This window comes from Echiichthys vipera, assembly GCF_963691815.1.
Source record: "Echiichthys vipera genome assembly, chromosome: 13".
In the NCBI taxonomy this organism is placed as follows: domain Eukaryota; kingdom Metazoa; phylum Chordata; class Actinopteri; order Perciformes; family Trachinidae; genus Echiichthys; species Echiichthys vipera.
In genome coordinates, this window is record NC_139838.1 from 9046264 (window position 1) to 9063510 (window position 17247).

The following is a 17247-nucleotide window of genomic DNA, read 5'->3' on the forward strand; positions in this document are numbered from 1 at the left end:
TGAAAGGGTCATGTCAGATGAGTTACTGCATCATAGCAACTGATCATGTGTGTCTATATTTGTATGCTTCGCAGAGTCTATACAATATGTCCATTGATTGTGTTCAGATACAACGCAAAGCGGTGAAACAGGGATGGTAATGGAAAGATACAAACAAATGCACAAACACACCAGTGATGGACACATGCACGAGAGACAGCTGGCCTCTCAGTTTGGTGCAGGAGCAGTGCCTGGTTGCATAAACCACTTAGGCTAAGGTCATTCTTGAATTTGAATGTAAGGATGCCTTTGGGAAAAAAATGAATTGCATAAGGATTTTCTTAGGATGTTGTCAGGGAAACCGCCGTCAGCTTCCTAAAGCCAAGTTCAGACTAAAGATTTGAAACTTGCAACTATTAGACACAGTATCATCTCCATAGCATGGACTCTCTGTACTTCCGTTCTAACGTCTGACCTTTTAGGCTTTTTTTGTAGCTGGATATAATTTGCGGCATCTTAGAATATGACTGAGGATAGTGCTGGTGTGATACGTGCCACAGGTGCATTTCTCAGCGCCGTCTCTCTCTTTCTCTCTCCCGCCCCCGTCTAAAACTCTGCCACTTGGACCAGCTGACAGTTCTTAACTGACTTTGCCAGCGGACTTTGCTACCAGCTAATTGGCTGTCGTGCCTTACGTCCTAAAAGGAGCTGCTGGCAACTTGACAAGCTCAGTCGCAGCTGGCTTGAGTCGAGCTGACACACTTCACACTGCTGCGACGTTTCCCGGCAACGTTCTAAAACGGTTTAATCTCGTCACAAATCTTTAGTCTGAACTGGGCTTAAGTATTCCCTTATGTGTTTCTAGAGGGTCTCAAATCATTTCCCGCAGAAAATTTTAGGGGACCCATACCTATAAATATACAAAGAGAAGGAGATACCAAGAAACGATGCGCAACTTGTTAGAATAAAGTTGTAACAACAATTGATTGGGGTGGCTGTGGCTCAATGATAGAGTGGGTTGTCCTCCATTCGAGGGATTTGCAGTTCGATCCCCAGCTCCACCAGTCAGCATGTCAAAGTTTCCATGGGCAAGACACTGAACCCTAAATTGCTCCCCGTGCTGGGTGTGTGAATGTGGTGTGAATTATTCGATTAGATGGTATGTAGATGTCCACTGCCATCTGGGTGAATGTGTCAAGTAGTGTGAAAGTGCCTTGAGTAGTCAGAAGACTAGAACGGCGCTATATAAGTACAAGTCCATTTACCCATTGCTTAAAGCTTTTTTTTTGCATAGGGAAAAGTGCGCGTTGTCGGCCTCTTTTGCTGAGCTAGCTCACCGTAAAATCACTGACTCAAACTGGACAGAAACAAAACCTGTCTTGGGTAGTCTTTCCATTGTTCCAACAATAATCAACTGTCATTGTCTGAAATAAATCCTTATTTCACCAAATAAGTTATGTGAAAATATGCTGACTCCCTCGCTGTCCTCCTGTTGTCTCCACTGAGCAGCATCACTCACTTTTACTTCAGATGCAGATGTTAAAATATCAAAAAATCGCCCCCCAAAAAAACATCCATCAATCACTGATGTATTCATCCAATGGCCGAACCCTAGCTCACACTGACAAGGCTGAGAAGTAATACAGCAATACAGTCTATCAATATAGATATATTAAGGTGTTGTAGCAGTATGATTGTTTGTTGTCTTGGCTTTTAATCCAGCCAAAAACTACAGTTGGTTCCGTTCTGCTTTACTTTTGCCCCAACCCACGTTTACACTCTCAGCAGATGCTGTATTGTTAAAGCTTTTACAGCGGCATAATTACATTCCTATTCAGTACCACCTCCTACTCCAAAATCACCATCACAGTTAGGAAAATTGTGTTAAGAAAACTGTCAGTTTGCTTTTCTTCCCCCAGGGCTCACCATTAGGTAGAAGCTAATCATTTAAAACTAAACATTAAAGGGCAACATACTGAAAAGGTCTCAGATGTAAAAGACTGCCATTTCGTGCTGCAAATAGTTTCAATGCACTGTCCGATCTTTTCACATTTAAAATAATGTGTGATCTCTTGGTCACAAGCAGCATCTACATTAACCAAGCTTAAACACAATCGAGCAATTCAAATTTTGGACAGGAAGCTGAATAGGTCACATCATTATCATGTTCTTAAGTAATTAAATATGCTACGTTTTTTTATGATGTATTACATTTACTGATCTTTAAATGCCTGCATAACCAGACCCCCCAGGTGCTCAGTGAAATCGCGGTTCCACCCAGAGCTTCAGGCTCAGTAACATATGCAGCATCCAAAGGGAATTACGTAAAGCCTCACTTAGACAAAACACCCTTTTCTGTTCGGGGATCAACACGTGGAATTGCGCACTGACAAAACTCAAAGTGAAACTGTTTTTGAAGAGGGATCAGTCATGTAGTCATGAATGATCACTTTATGGTGCTTTGTCGTATTAGTTTATGTCTTGTGTTGTTTTGTCTGTAGTTTCTTATTGTGAATCTTGTATTTTTTAATGTACATACTTATTGCTGTGTTTTGTACCGTCTTACGTATTTGTTGCTGAGTTTTTTTGTATATTAAAGCCTTATCGAGGGATGGGCATTGCACATTAACCTTTAGGCTTTAATGCTGAGGTGGGTGGCATTGGTCTATGCTACATACTTGTAAATGGTAAATGGACTTGTACTTATATAGCGCCTTTCTAGTCTTCTGACTAGTCAAGGCACTTTCACACATGTCACATTCACCCATTCACACAGACATTCACACTGATGGCGGTGGACATCTACATATCATCTAATTTGATCTAACCATTCACACCACATTCGCACACTCATGCGCAGCACGGGGAGCAATTCAGGGTTCAATGCCTTGCTCAAGGACACTTCAACATGCGGACCGGGGGAGCTGGGGATCGAACCGCCGATCTCTCGAATGGTGGACGACCATTTCAAGTTGGCCATTTACACAATCTCTGCATATATATAGGATTGTTAACATGCTGCTCATACTGCATACATTAGATATAAGGTACGTACATGCATAACTTTGATTGTTGTTGTTTAGTATTAGAATATGTATAATAAATAGTCCACTACAGACAGTGTCGTGATACAGTTTTGTGTTTTAAACGTTGGTGGTGGAGTTACCCTTCATTTACATTTGGTTAATGGATTGTCCCTCTAACTGTTGAGAGCATAGATTGCAAGATCAGGCCTGATTGTTGGCTTCAGTGCTCCGTGTCAAAACACTTGTACACTGTGTTGAGTGATAATTCAAATACAGGATGCAAAGCGTTCGCCAATATGTTTTCTCATTGACCTACTGTTCAGTATAGTTTAAGACTTTATATAAACTATTTTTAACATAAAAAGCAACAGGCTATTTCCTGAAGATTCAGCTGATTGCTTGGTCTTTGCAGTGGTGTTATAGTCATAGGTGGAAAGAAGCTTCACATAACGGCTGACTGATAGATCACTGATGTGATCATAGCTACTTCCTCTACTCTGGAAAGACCTATTGATCCATAGAGTACAATAGTATCAGCTTGGAGCGAAGTGTTACACTACAGTTTCCTGTTTGCGTCTGTGCATGTGCGTGTTGTTTATTTTTCCAGTCTCTTTTTCTTTTTTCATGTTAACAGCCCTAGATGAATGATGCTATAACATCCACAACCAAACCCCTTGTTATGTTTCTTTCTTTTAGAGCCAGAACGATCAATCCGTCAGCCGATATTAATGGCTGATCTGGGCCTATTACAGACATATCTGTATCAATGAGTATCTATTGGTATCTATTGGTATCTAGCGGTATCTGCAATGTTTTCAGATATATATGAAAATCTTTTTTACAGAACATCTAAAGCAGAAAATTCTGCCCAGGGTCATCGTGAAATAGTATCATATAGCTATTTCGAAAAAAAAAATATATATATGTATTTAAATGTTGAGCAATTGAGTGATACAGAACATGATGTATATTACGCTACATTTTTATTTTTATTTATTCTTTATTTCCGCTTCAGTCAGTGTTCATTTAGAAATAATTTACAATGCTAAACATTGTAAATGTGCTGTATAATAATGTTAAATATTAAATAACACCGTCAGAGTACACACATGCACACACACACACACACACACACACACACACACACACACACACACACACACACACACACACACACACACACACACACACACACACACACCTTGTGTTATCAGCCTATGGCCAGGTGTACTATGCATCTGTCTCATGCATCACTGGCTCATTGTGTGCGTATGTCTGCGCAAGTCGCATGAGCTGCATGTGTGCGTTTCTTGACCCATTCATTCATTCCAGTCACATGCTTTATGACCAAGGGAGACAGATGTTGGAGGATAAGGATGGATATGTGTGTGTGTGTGTGTGTGTGTGTGTGTGTGTGTGTGTGTGTGTGTGTGTGTGTGTGTGTGTGTGTGTGTGTGTGTGTGTGTGTGTGTGTGTGTGTGTGTGTGTGTGTGTGTGTGGTTGCGACACACGACCAGCTCCTGTCAGCCAATGGACCAGCTGATTGTGGTTGAGCAACAACAAAGGAATGTTGAGTGAAGGATTTTGGCATCACTGAGGGATAACTAATGAACACCCACAGTTATCAGTGGACACCATTGACAGTGTGTTCTCCAGTGGCTTGACAGATACAATACAGTAAAATTGGAAAGGTAACACACACCAGGAACTGTGGTGAGGAATTCAGTGTATTCAGTTGGTATTAATTAATCACATTTTGGCTTAAAGAGACTAGAATATTGGATGGAGAAACCTATTAAGTTGAATCATGGGACACATTTTTCTTTTACCCTAACCTCACAATAAATTCTAAATATGGCCTTACAGTGAGACGCTCATGGGTAAAAATCTGTGTTTGAGCGCTCTGGTTTCCTCCCGCAGTGTAAAGTGAACTGGTGATACTAAAATTGCCCATAGGTGCGACTGTGGGTGCGAATGCATTACAACCTGTCAGGGTCTACCCTGCCTCTAGCCCTATGCATGCTGGGAAAGACTCCAGTCCCTAAAGCAGGGCTAAAGTTGCCCTCTTTGGCTGAGCTGGCAATGCAGTTTTTATTTTGCTGTTGTGCAGTGGCAGATCTGCTGGGGTGGCATAGGGTGGAAGGTTCTACCTCTAAAAATGCATTACCACTGCAGTTTTGGGCAATCTAATTAACATATAAATATATGTGTGAGGCTATGAAAAGTTGTGACTGGTGGGAAATTTACAAGAGTAAGTCTCTGATGTCCGAGTGCAAAAAAGAGACGCAAGACGCAAGCTAAATCAGAAAGTCTAGGCGAGATGTGACGATGTAAGGGAGGTAGAGAGAATGGGATAGAGAGATGCTCAAAATCAGATTTTACTTCTGTAAAATAAGAAACAGACAGGCCAATTGTTTCACCCAGCTGCTGCTCGCTGTCCCACTAGTACTAATACAGAACAGCTGCAAATGAAAAGTTGTGTTTTGTTTAGTAATAGTAACTTGTGTTTGATTGTGTGAAGGACGGATTAAACCTGACTAACCATGGATGTATAAAGAAAATTGGATACAGCGTTCAAGGCACTCACATCAAAGCTTCTCAATGGCGCATGTAGCCAAAAAAAGTTCAATTTCTTTGGCTAAAAATATTCAGATGATGGGCACTTCTTCTGCGTTATGGGGCCCATAAAGCAGGCTTCATCTAGTTTAGTGCTCCGGTTAACTTGAATAGGGATTCAGTCATTTAATCTTGTGTCTCTTTTGCACTCGCTAAATGTTATCGGACTGAATGAATCAAATTCTGACAGTAACACAGTCATTTTGTAGGGTTTTTGACACAGATTTACAGATGTCTGTTTCTATCTTTGTAAGTCAATGGGAAAAGTCTTTTTGCGCCCCACGGCATCATGTAACAGACAGAGAAGTTGTAATTCCACTCTTTGGCCACTTTGTCAAATTGGCTTCCGATTCCAAGTAAATAGTCAATAATGCAACACGTGGGTATTTGGTCCCTAGCCAATATCAGTGCAAATGGTGAGCAGCCCTCTGATCCCAACCGCTCCTTTGTCATACTCTTCCCCCTCAGTGTCAGATACTGATACACAGGAGATAAGGCAGTGTGTCTGGGCTACCGACACACACATAAACAGAGACAGGATGTAGCTCTGCATTCACTCATCATCCACAAGTGTGGCCCCTTCTAGCAGGGTTGTGTGTGTATATTTGTGCTTTGAACGTAACCACTGTGAAATAATCACAAAAGACTGTTTTATTCCTCTGATTTACTGCTTTGTCCTCACTGAACGGTGCTCGCTCGGCCATCGCCTTCTCTCTCTCTCACTCTCACTTTGGCCGGGGCTGACTCTGAATGCTGTGAATGCATGTATCATATGCTTAAGTCCGGCGGGGAGTCAACTTAGGTTTAGTGGGTAAGCCCTGCAAGTGATCCAACCAAGTTAAAGTGACGCACATAGCAGCCTTGAACACAGTGTTCTGACATTATTCTGTAGGATATTAGATGCTTATTGGCAACTTTTGTTTTACAACACGTCGAATGTTCATGTTCATTTGTCCCCTGTTCCCTTGGAATGCTTTCAACACACTACACAGTAAACACACTAGTAATATGTGTGTGTGTGTGTGTGTGTTGTTAAAGGACATGGGTATATTTGTTGGAACACCTGAGCCATACAAACAACTCTCTACCAGCACTTATCTAATACAGGAATGTGCATTTTTCTTTTTGTGCACATGAGCCTGTGTATATATATATGTGCATGAGTTTAAAGATGTCACATAATATTATTATCCGCATTTTACAAGGCTATGCCGGTTTGATGGGGCGCAGACAAAAACAAAAGGTAAAAAAAAGGGCAATTAGAGCAGCACTCAGACATGAGTCACCCAGACTTTGGTGAATGTGTAACAATCTTGGCAATAAATAAACACTGAGGTGAATGAGTGATGTTTTGGAGACTTGGGAGATAAAGGTTAGGTGAGAGAGTGACTCATAAGGGCAGACGCACACAGCCGTTTTGTCCCCCGCGTTTCTCCCCAGGCTCGACGTGCTGCCTGGTCTTAAATTAGAGTTTGAGCTGCACTGAGGTGAGCTGCGTTTCTATAGCGATGCATCCTTCCCGCTCCTGTCACCAGAGAGCTATATGTAGATTAGAATAATATGGAGATCACACTTATAAGAAGCGACACCTCAAATAAACTATTACTACTATTTCTGATACGCCTACGCCTTCTGCTACTACAGCTTAGGGTTATGCAATATGGTTGATATCAATATCATAATATTAAGAATAGTTTTCCAATATTATTATAATCAGTAAAATAGCAAACAAGAGTGTGTGAGATGGATAAAATCTTCTCCTACAGTACATGTAATGTTTTAGATTATGATATTAATACATGTTGTGATTTAGTAAGTTTCCTGAGATGGTAAGGTGTATTGAGTGATATTTCAATATGATATTTTAGCATCTTTTAGTGGAATCATATTAAAATGAAATCATATATGGGGATATTGTAACATACAATGACCTTGTCTAAATTGATAATCACAACAACATACATACTAACTAAAATGTCTCAGAATATCTTTTGTGACATTTTTTGACACTTTTTGTGAACATGCATGTAAACAGTAAAAAAAATAAAATGTATACATCCATCTATAGCTATTGTGTGGCTTTGCAAACCCTGTGTCACACTATATTATTTATTTGTATTGTTTTACCAGGTCAAAAACTTTAACATTTTACTGTAAGGTCTCAAGACATGACTTTTGGTCGTCAACTCTCATGTCCATTAGGTGCTACAGCAAGTTATTTTCATAACTTAGAGGAATACTTCCCCCTTAAAATGACCATTTGTGTATCATCCAAGTCTTGTTTATCCAGTCATATTCTCAGTAGTTCCCAAACACAGGCATTTTTGCTAAGAGCTTACTATTTTAACCACTTATGGTCTAGTACAGGGGTGGACTAGCTACATACCCTACCCTACCTACATACCCTACTACCCTACACACCTGAGTCTAACAATAATCAAACTGTGACAAGCATCAGCTGCTTGATAACGAGCAAATCATTAGAATCAGGTGTGTTAGAGCAGAGAGAAACCTTTAACATGCAGGACAGTGGCCCTCCAGGACTGAAATTGCCCACCCCTGGTCTAGAATGACAAGTAGCCTAGCTTATGATAGCTTGTGTTGTCAGTCAAGCTCGTTTTCATAGGAAGTGTAGTAGCCAATTTCTTCAGCTCGTCTGACGGAGCAGATACGCTTCTGTTTCAAGCAATGCAGCACCATGGCCACGCAATGGAAGGGCAATCACAACCTGAAGCATATTTTTTCCATGAAACTACAGTGATTTTGTGTTCGACTCCGAGCACTGCCAAAACGTGGAAGACCTACAATTAATTCTGTGCCTGAATGCATCCTTTGCGGACACCTGCTTTGCTTATTTGCTCCTTTAGCTATGCAGCCTCTGTAGACATTGTGTAACTGATATTACTGAGTAAGTTTTAAATCAACTCAACTTTACCACTGTTGCACTATGTGTCAACAGGAGTCATCTCATGTTCCCTGCTTGTTGCGTCATTCCACTTGCTCTCAGCTCGCCTAATGCCGACGTCACTAAATTCAATTAAATTCAATTCAATACTTTATTGCAATGTCAAAATAAATGGATTGGAATTTGTCTTAGTGCCAATCAGTTCACAAAGGCAGTGCACAAACAGGAACATTCACTACATAAAAGACGTGTATAAAAGCAAAAACGAGATGTTTTACCTCTGAGGCTTTGGACTCTTCGCACTTCATGGCTGGTCAGAGTGGCATATATGGAGGCTACAGATGGGATGGCATGTCCTGTGAGTTCAGATGCGGTATGAACCACCCTCTCCAGCTGTTTCCTCTCTGCAGAGGTGGAGTTGCTGCACCAGACAGTGATGGAGAAGACCAGCACACTTTCCACTGTGGCTTTGTGAAATTGCAGCGTTGCATCCCTGGCTAGACCACACTTCCTGAGCTGGCGCAGGAAGTAAAGCCTCTGCTGGGCCTTCACTTCAGAGACTGACATATTGTTGTGCCAAGAAATTTAAAACTGGACACTCTCCACTACCTGGTCATCAATGACTGACCTGTTCTATTTATAAATAGGTTGTTCCCTCACACCATATCTCTAAGGATGAAACTTCAGCTCTGTAGCCTGATTCACAGACTACATATTTACAGTTATACAGTTATATATTTCTAACATAATCAGAGCTGCAGTAGGTAAGAAAAAAAAAAAAACAAGCCAGAATTTGAAGCAGAGTGAGGGCTCTCTGTCCTGAGCCAATAGATCGATCTCTCTCTCTGAAAAGTCTCCAGTCGTTGAGTTCTGAGTTTTCTCTCAGAACATTTGATTTATAATTTCTCTGTAAGATCATTATGGATTATTATGGATGTTTCCGAAAACAAACTGCCTCAGGTTTAAACTCACTTTTAACAAATGTTCCTGTCTTTAATTGGAATCTTATTTGTATGTCAGAATTTTGTGAAATGCCAGCACAATATTATCACATCACCACAATACAATACTATAACTATTTATTAGGGGTGCAATAACCACCTCAGATTATATCATGGTTTGTATGATAGTGTGGGGTATTACACAATTATTAGTATTACTGTTATCAGTTACAATGAGCCTTAAATGAATGAAAACAAGGGTTGTTTTAGTTCTTCTATTATAACTGAAACCAATTATTTGAATGGAAGTATGTGTAAGATGTCTCCCTTTTGAAACTAGATAGTTATTGTAGACATATGAGAACTGTCAATTTCCATAGCATGGTAAACCATAAAGCTGGTATATCTCTGCGACCCTACTAGTAATACTAAACTATTGCTCAGCCCTGCTGCTGTGGCAATAAAGGCTTTAATGCATACTTATTATACTCATGTACAAAAATACTGTTTAAATCGTGTTTCTTCTAGTAAACCTTTAATTCAATTCGATTCAATTTCAATTCAATTTTACCGCAAGTCCTAACAGCGATATGCACACAGTGGCGACAAAGAGGTTCTACCGTGTATGGGCATCTGCTATGACCGTTTGGGGGGATATAATTCCAGAGAACCACAGCCACCTTCATGTCCAGCATGAGTTTCTTTACTCCTTCAGGAATACAGGAACCTTCAGGGTTGCAACTGTAATACACAATGCTATACTGTGGTTGACTTGTGCTGTTAAATCCTTATTCGCACTCACACTGTCCGTCCGTACCATGCCCTGTGCTTTAGGGTACTTGTCCCCCCCTCCCTCTCTCCCCGTGGCCCAGGCCCGTTTGTACTCACACTGCCTGGGCCTCGGCGAATGTTTCTTGCTGCCTATACGTCATCACGCCGTAACACGTCACACGCATTGATTGACGTCATCGCGATGCGTCGCTTTGTTTACAAAAGCGTGCGGCCTTTTGGCCACATAATGGAAAGCAGCGCAGAAAACATGGGAACGTTTTTGGCTTTGTGGTTTTTCTGACCAAATCTGCAGTAAACACTCCACTTCATCATCACACCAACGTGAACCTTTCGCGCAATTGTTTTAAATGTCCGCGCATGGTCCATCCTTTTTTCTATGTCCCAACAGGCGCACATAAAATGACATCAGAACAGCCGTAGGCCTCGTGCTTGTGCTCGTAGACGTGCGCACGCTTGTGCTCGTACATGTGCAAACTTGCTTTACAAAAGCCCACCTCTCCCAAATGGTCCATGGCTGACAAGCGTACTCGCACTGGTCAAACGAACTAGACTTTACCCGTGAAACGTGCTTGGGCATGGTACGGATGGACAGTGTGAGTGCGCCCTTAATGTTCCAATGTAAGAAATCAGACCAGATCTTCAGAACTCTTCTTCAGTCTCCAAGATCACTGGCTCTCTCTTGATTTTTTCCAAAACAGCAACACCGATCCAGATGCTACCAGTGTAATACTCTAAAGCCCTGAGCAAACCCAAAGCATCATGTGGGCTGTAGACACTGGCCAATATTGAGATTTTCAGTCAACCCCCCCATCAGGCTCATATATCAGTCAGCAAATCGGTCACAGCCAGATGGCAGATGGACAGTTTCGATTGGCCAAAAACATCATCTGCTGCCGGACGGCTGTTTGGCAGTGAGCCCGGCAACTGTTGTCAAGACAACAAATTGTTCTATTTCACTTTTAATGGTTTGGTGAGCTGCCATGAAGACCATTCAAGGTATGATACATCCATGTATCAATATGCTTTCTGTCCACCTCTCAGCAGATTTCTATACTCTATCTCTCTCTCTCACACACACACACACGCACACACACACACACACACACACACACACACACACACACACACACACACACACACACGCACACACACGAGCACACACGCACACACACACACGTTCATGGCCAGGGCTTATATTGGACTGCTATCGTATTGATTGTTCTCCTATTGCTTCTACAGTCCGTTGTACTTTTTCCACTCTCACAAAGGTTATTGCCATTGCAAACACACACACACACACACACACACACACACACACACACACACACACACACACACACACACACACACACACACACATAGGAAATGACCATTGTATGGAAGGCCTAGTTTCCCATTTTTGCTCTCTTTCCAACTCAATTACAGCTTTTGCCAGCCAATCATTTTCAGTCAGAGGGACACAACACATCTCCCCCTCTGGGCTACTGAGCCTCATAATAATAACAGTTTAAGCCAAGTGCTTTTCAGCCAAGCTCTGTTCCTAGTGATGCCTCTTTCTGTTAGTGTTCAGAAAGCCAAAACATGTTTTTCATAATCACAAAGTAATAAGGATCATTCTAGTGTGATTAAGCTCAAATCCCATATTCTGAATACTATTGTTTTACAGTTTTATTACATTAGTCATGCCAGCTTTGTTTACATTATTGATTCTTTTTTGGGATTCAAATATTGACTATTTTCATCAAATCAAGTTTATTTATACATAACTTTTCAAAACAACCAGAGTTGGCCTGAGTGTTGTTGTTGATACAATAAAATACCACAACTTGGTAACAGCAAAAGGCAGTAGCGATAACATGTATACTATCCCATACACAAATAAGTAAATGAACAGAGGACAAAATAAAAAGTGAGACTTAAAACCTCAAAGGCCCGAGGTTTGGCCTTAAAAGTGTTTACAGAGGGCGAACACGTCACTGAAAATGGTAAACTGTTCCAAAGCTGTGGGGTCGCTACTGCAAAAGCACTATTGCTGAGGATCTGAAAGATCTGGGGTTGGAAAGGGGGCAGGGGAGCTTAGAGCTATATATACTTTATCCATCTAGCTTTTTCTGGCTAATTCCCAAATAAAGAGCATTGCATTCATCCATCCGAGAGGAAATTAAAATATTTGTGACAATCTTCAGGTCATTAAATGAGAGAAACGGTTTGAGTTTGGCGATAATTCTCAGCTAGAAATCCTTTTACAACTGTGTTAATTTGCTTGTTAAAGTTTATAGCTGGATCAAACATGACACCAAGATTTCTGGCATGGACATGAAGGTCGGCGCCAGGGACCCGAAATTATTAGTCATCACGGACCAAATACGAGTCACCAAACAGTCATCATCACTTGTATCACAGGATAGTGAAAAGTGACCATGACCACTTTCTGTCAATAATATTTCATTCAATTTACCAGGAAATCTTCAACATTTTTGAATAAAAATGTACTAATCAATCAGAAAAATATTTGATTCATTTATCAATTTATTCATAATCAACTTTTTATCATTTTTTCTTTAATCTGCCATCCACTACGACTCGCCTTACAACCTTGAAACTTCAGACTTGGTGTTCAGACACCACCAAACACAAAGCACACTTTTTGCGTTGGCACAATTACATACACAGTCAATGCAAACACACAAACAGACACAAATTCTTGTCGGGTGTCTTAAATATGCAAAATATTCCAACTTGAGCAAGAAATTCACAATGCTGTGTCACAAAATCCTATAACATAACATATAGTGCCCTGGTCGATCCAAACTCCATTCAGAAAACAAAGATTTAAGAAGTTGATTGCTTGTTGTTTTGCAGACAGACCTGACAAAGTGTGAATTCAGCCTTTTTTTTCCTTTTTTTTTTTTTTACCAATAATCATCATTACGTATTTATTTCTGTATATCCTTTTTGTGTGCGTTTCTGTTTATAGCAATTAAATCACAACAAAGGTTCCTAATTCATGGGTGTCTTTCGAGTCAGGAGGTCCAGCCGATGTTAAATCGTAATTTCTTGCTGGATTCTCAAACCATTTTCAAGCAGTTTGGTCTGTTACAAATGCCAGACATGCATTTATGGTATGAGGTTCTTGGTTCAATTTAAAATGCGTGTTTTCATACCAAAATAGATAAACTTGTGTAGATAGTAACAGTAAATGGCTTTGATAATATTTAAATGGGTGAGTTTAACGTTGTTGTCAATGGGGGTTGACTCCCATGGAGAATGCCTCTAGTGGCCGTCCGAGGAACTGCAGTTCAGCCCTGCATTCAGCCCTAATTATTTAATACCCGACATAAGTTAGCATTAGCTTAATTTAGGTTCAGGGCAGTCACTTAAAATAATGTATGTTTATATTTAAGTTAAACCCCTGTAGGTCAGCAAAGATAGGATATTTAGGGGGTGTTAACTTACTCTTAATGATGTTTTATGATATTTGTGATGGTTTAATTAATGTTTCTGTGTGACAGATGACTGCTGCGTGGGACTGAATTGTGATGCAAAAGAGATTTTGATCTCAGTTAGACCTAAATAAAAATAGTTTAACTAACATAACTACCTGGAATAACTTAAAAATGACTGCCCTGTCATCTTATATAAATATGCACCGATCCAGTTGTTTCCAATCCGGTCCGATGCGTATCCGCCGATACCTGATACTGATCCGATCCTACTGTTGAATGAATGAACCGTAGATCTTGCCATGTGAGTGAAGGCATCAGGCTTAACATAAATATTTAGCCTGGTTAAAAAAGGTAACAAATTAACACAGGTATAAATGTACTCAATATTATTTATTAACAAATAACATAGTGTACATTAGCAGCATAAACAAATAAATAACACTTCCATGTAAAGTGCACTTCAAACAGATATTTTGAAATGTAATGTAAAATATAGCAGCTGCTTGAAACCCAACAAACAATGGCTTAATTAACTTGCTGTGTATGATATTAATAAAAAAAAAATGACTGGATCGGAATGCTGGATGGGCATCATTCATCCCATATCTGATCCATCTAATTAGTCAATATCAGAGCCGATATCTGATCCGGGCATGGGATAGGTGCATCTCTTATCTTATACAATCTCTTGCTAATTTGAAGACGCAAAACAAGAGTGAAATGGAACAATTCCTCCTTTCATTGTGGGTTTGTTAGTCTGTAGATGCCACTGTGGGAAGAACCACTGTCTTTCATGTTGTGCTCGTGGCATACATCAGCCATACAAGAGCATTGAGTTTAAGAAAACTGCCATCTGAATAGGGGTGGGCGATATGGCAAAAATATCAAAAAAAATTAAGATAAAATCAGGATCACGATTTAATCACGTTGTTTTTACATTGATTTTTAAATTCTTTTGCAAGTTACTGAACAGTGCAACCAATGCATGTAAGGACATAGCCCTAAAAGAGAATATATATAACAAAGCATTTAGACCAAAGAACAGATTTTAATCAGTTTGTGCGATTTTTCCAACTTGTGCCAAATACGATGGACATTTGAACAAAAAGCTCAGCTTGTCTCTGCTGGCTGAGATGTGGCCGGTCTCCTCGCCGTTTCACTCTCAGCATACCACCTGGTTTCTATTTTATTCCTGTTGCGCACGTTTTAAGTGCCATGATGGACAGATAACAGCTGATCGTGAAGCTGAAATGATGAATTATCTAAACAAGACCTTTTCATTTGACTATGAAACCGGTGCGACACGATAGCCGGACGCTTGGTTGATCGGTGTGTCTTTACGGCGAGCATGAGGCTGACTAGCCAATAGTGCGATTTGGCTGAGGAATGTTCTACCATCTCATCGTCAGCACACTCTAATCCTTCACCATCTAATATCGTCATATCGCCCACCCCTACATCGGAATGTAAGCTTTATTACTACTGACTCTGGCATGCAAACATGTTAAACTAGCTTATCCAATCAGTTATCAAGTCAGGCTGGCAAACACACACACACAGTGACACACACACACAGTCTCCCGCTGTTTAGTCTCAATCTGACAGCTGGAATGAACATGCGTTAAAGCCCTTTCAGACTCAATAAGATACGTCTTTCTCTATTGAACGCCTGTTGGGACAATTTTCTAAAATGTCTGCTTGTCTGTTTCTACATCCTTCCATCTTCATTGCCTTTTCACTCCCTGTCTGTATTTGTTTGTCTTCTCCTGCAGTGGTGTGAATCCAGACCAAGTGATCCTCCCTTTTCCACACAGCCTCTTCGTCTTTTCTCACTGTGTTCTTTCCCCTCCTATATCATTATAGTTGTCATGTCAGTATATGAGTGTCTTTAAGAATTCCAGAGACCGCTTGTGTGCGATGGAACGAATATGTCCTGGTAGTCCCTGTTTGAAGCAGGCATATTTGTGTGTGTGTGTGTGTGTGCGCTTTGGTCTCCACTGTGTGTTGATGTGAATGGACTTTTAAAGATGTCATTGTGCACAATAACAGCATGTTGCCAGGCCAATTGGTCCCTTCGGCGGGATGTGCAGATCAGGCGTTCCGGGCTATATTTGAGGGAAATTGCAGCATTGGGAGAATAAAGCTATTTCATATTAGAGACTTTTAATGCACGCATGAGAGAGCATAAATGGTTTCCCCCTGCGATATGATCCTCTGAAGGCTATTATTAGTTGAAAGATACCAGGCTTTTGTGGCTCATGCTTAACCTCCTGATTCATCTATTTATTTCAAACTCATTTGCAGAAACAGGTGACTTTATAATCAGGCTGGATTCCCATTTTTATCATCATGTTCCTGTTATCTAATTCTGCTTCCATGGCGTTTGCTATAGGGGCAGTGAAAATATTTCTTGAAGATTGAAGAACAATCTATAAACACACCACTGACATATTACCATTATATAGTTCTTGTGCTGAACATATTGATAATATTATACAGCAGCAGACTCAGAGAAACATTAGCATTTATCTGAAGTGGTGTTTGTTTCTCCCTGACAAACATTAGTTCAGTATTCACTTGCCTTTTGTGTCTGTTATGCTCTCCTCCAACTCCTGGAAAATACCTGTCTGTTTAGCTGCTAAATGCTGCACTATGTTTACCGTATTTTTTTGCAAATGAGGTTGAGCCTGAAAGTGAACCGAAACAATTAACTCTAGAGCATTCTATGTGGGTTTCTTTAGAATGCCCCCTCTCACATTACATATATTCGGTGGATCCTTTCTTAATATTAAAATCTTAATTACTGTAGATTTAAGATCTGCTATTCCTGCTGTTAGTCAATTTACAATAACCTGTACAGCTACATACAGCAACTGTTGATTTTTCAAAATGACCCATCTATTTTTTTGATAGGCACAGATAGTTAATGTCCATATTCTAGCTTAACCCACGCCTACCAAGCAGCTCTGATTGGCCAGTTGTTTTACAGCAGGTATCAGCTTACAGCTAAAAGTAAGCACAACACCAAACCTTTTTATATCATTAAAAAATGTAGATGTTGGCCGCAATTTAGATGTCTGGATGCAGTCTACATAGACAGGTAAATCAAGAGTCCATATTTCATGGATTCACATATCAGCCTTTCCATTCTTTGTCTCTCTTAACACCACAAGCACATTTTATTGCAACACACGCATTCCCTAGTTTGACATAAATGTGCACCCATATACTGTAATTCACTCAGAGAAGCATCACATACACCAAGGCAGGCAAAATGGCGCAGAAGCCAGTTAATCTGTATTCTGAATGCGTCTCATTAAAAGAAAAAGAATCACCCAGGATTATCTCCAAATAACCTCCCACACCTGAATCGTCTCCTACAATGGATTTCTGCCTCAGTGAGATGAGCTGACAGAGACCCTAGTACCTTACTGAAAGACAACATCTGCCCTGGGAACCATTAGAATGAACCCACGGGTTGCCTGTTTTGCTGGCGTGAGCAGTGCTTATTTTGATTCTTTCATATGGGATATGTTTCCAAT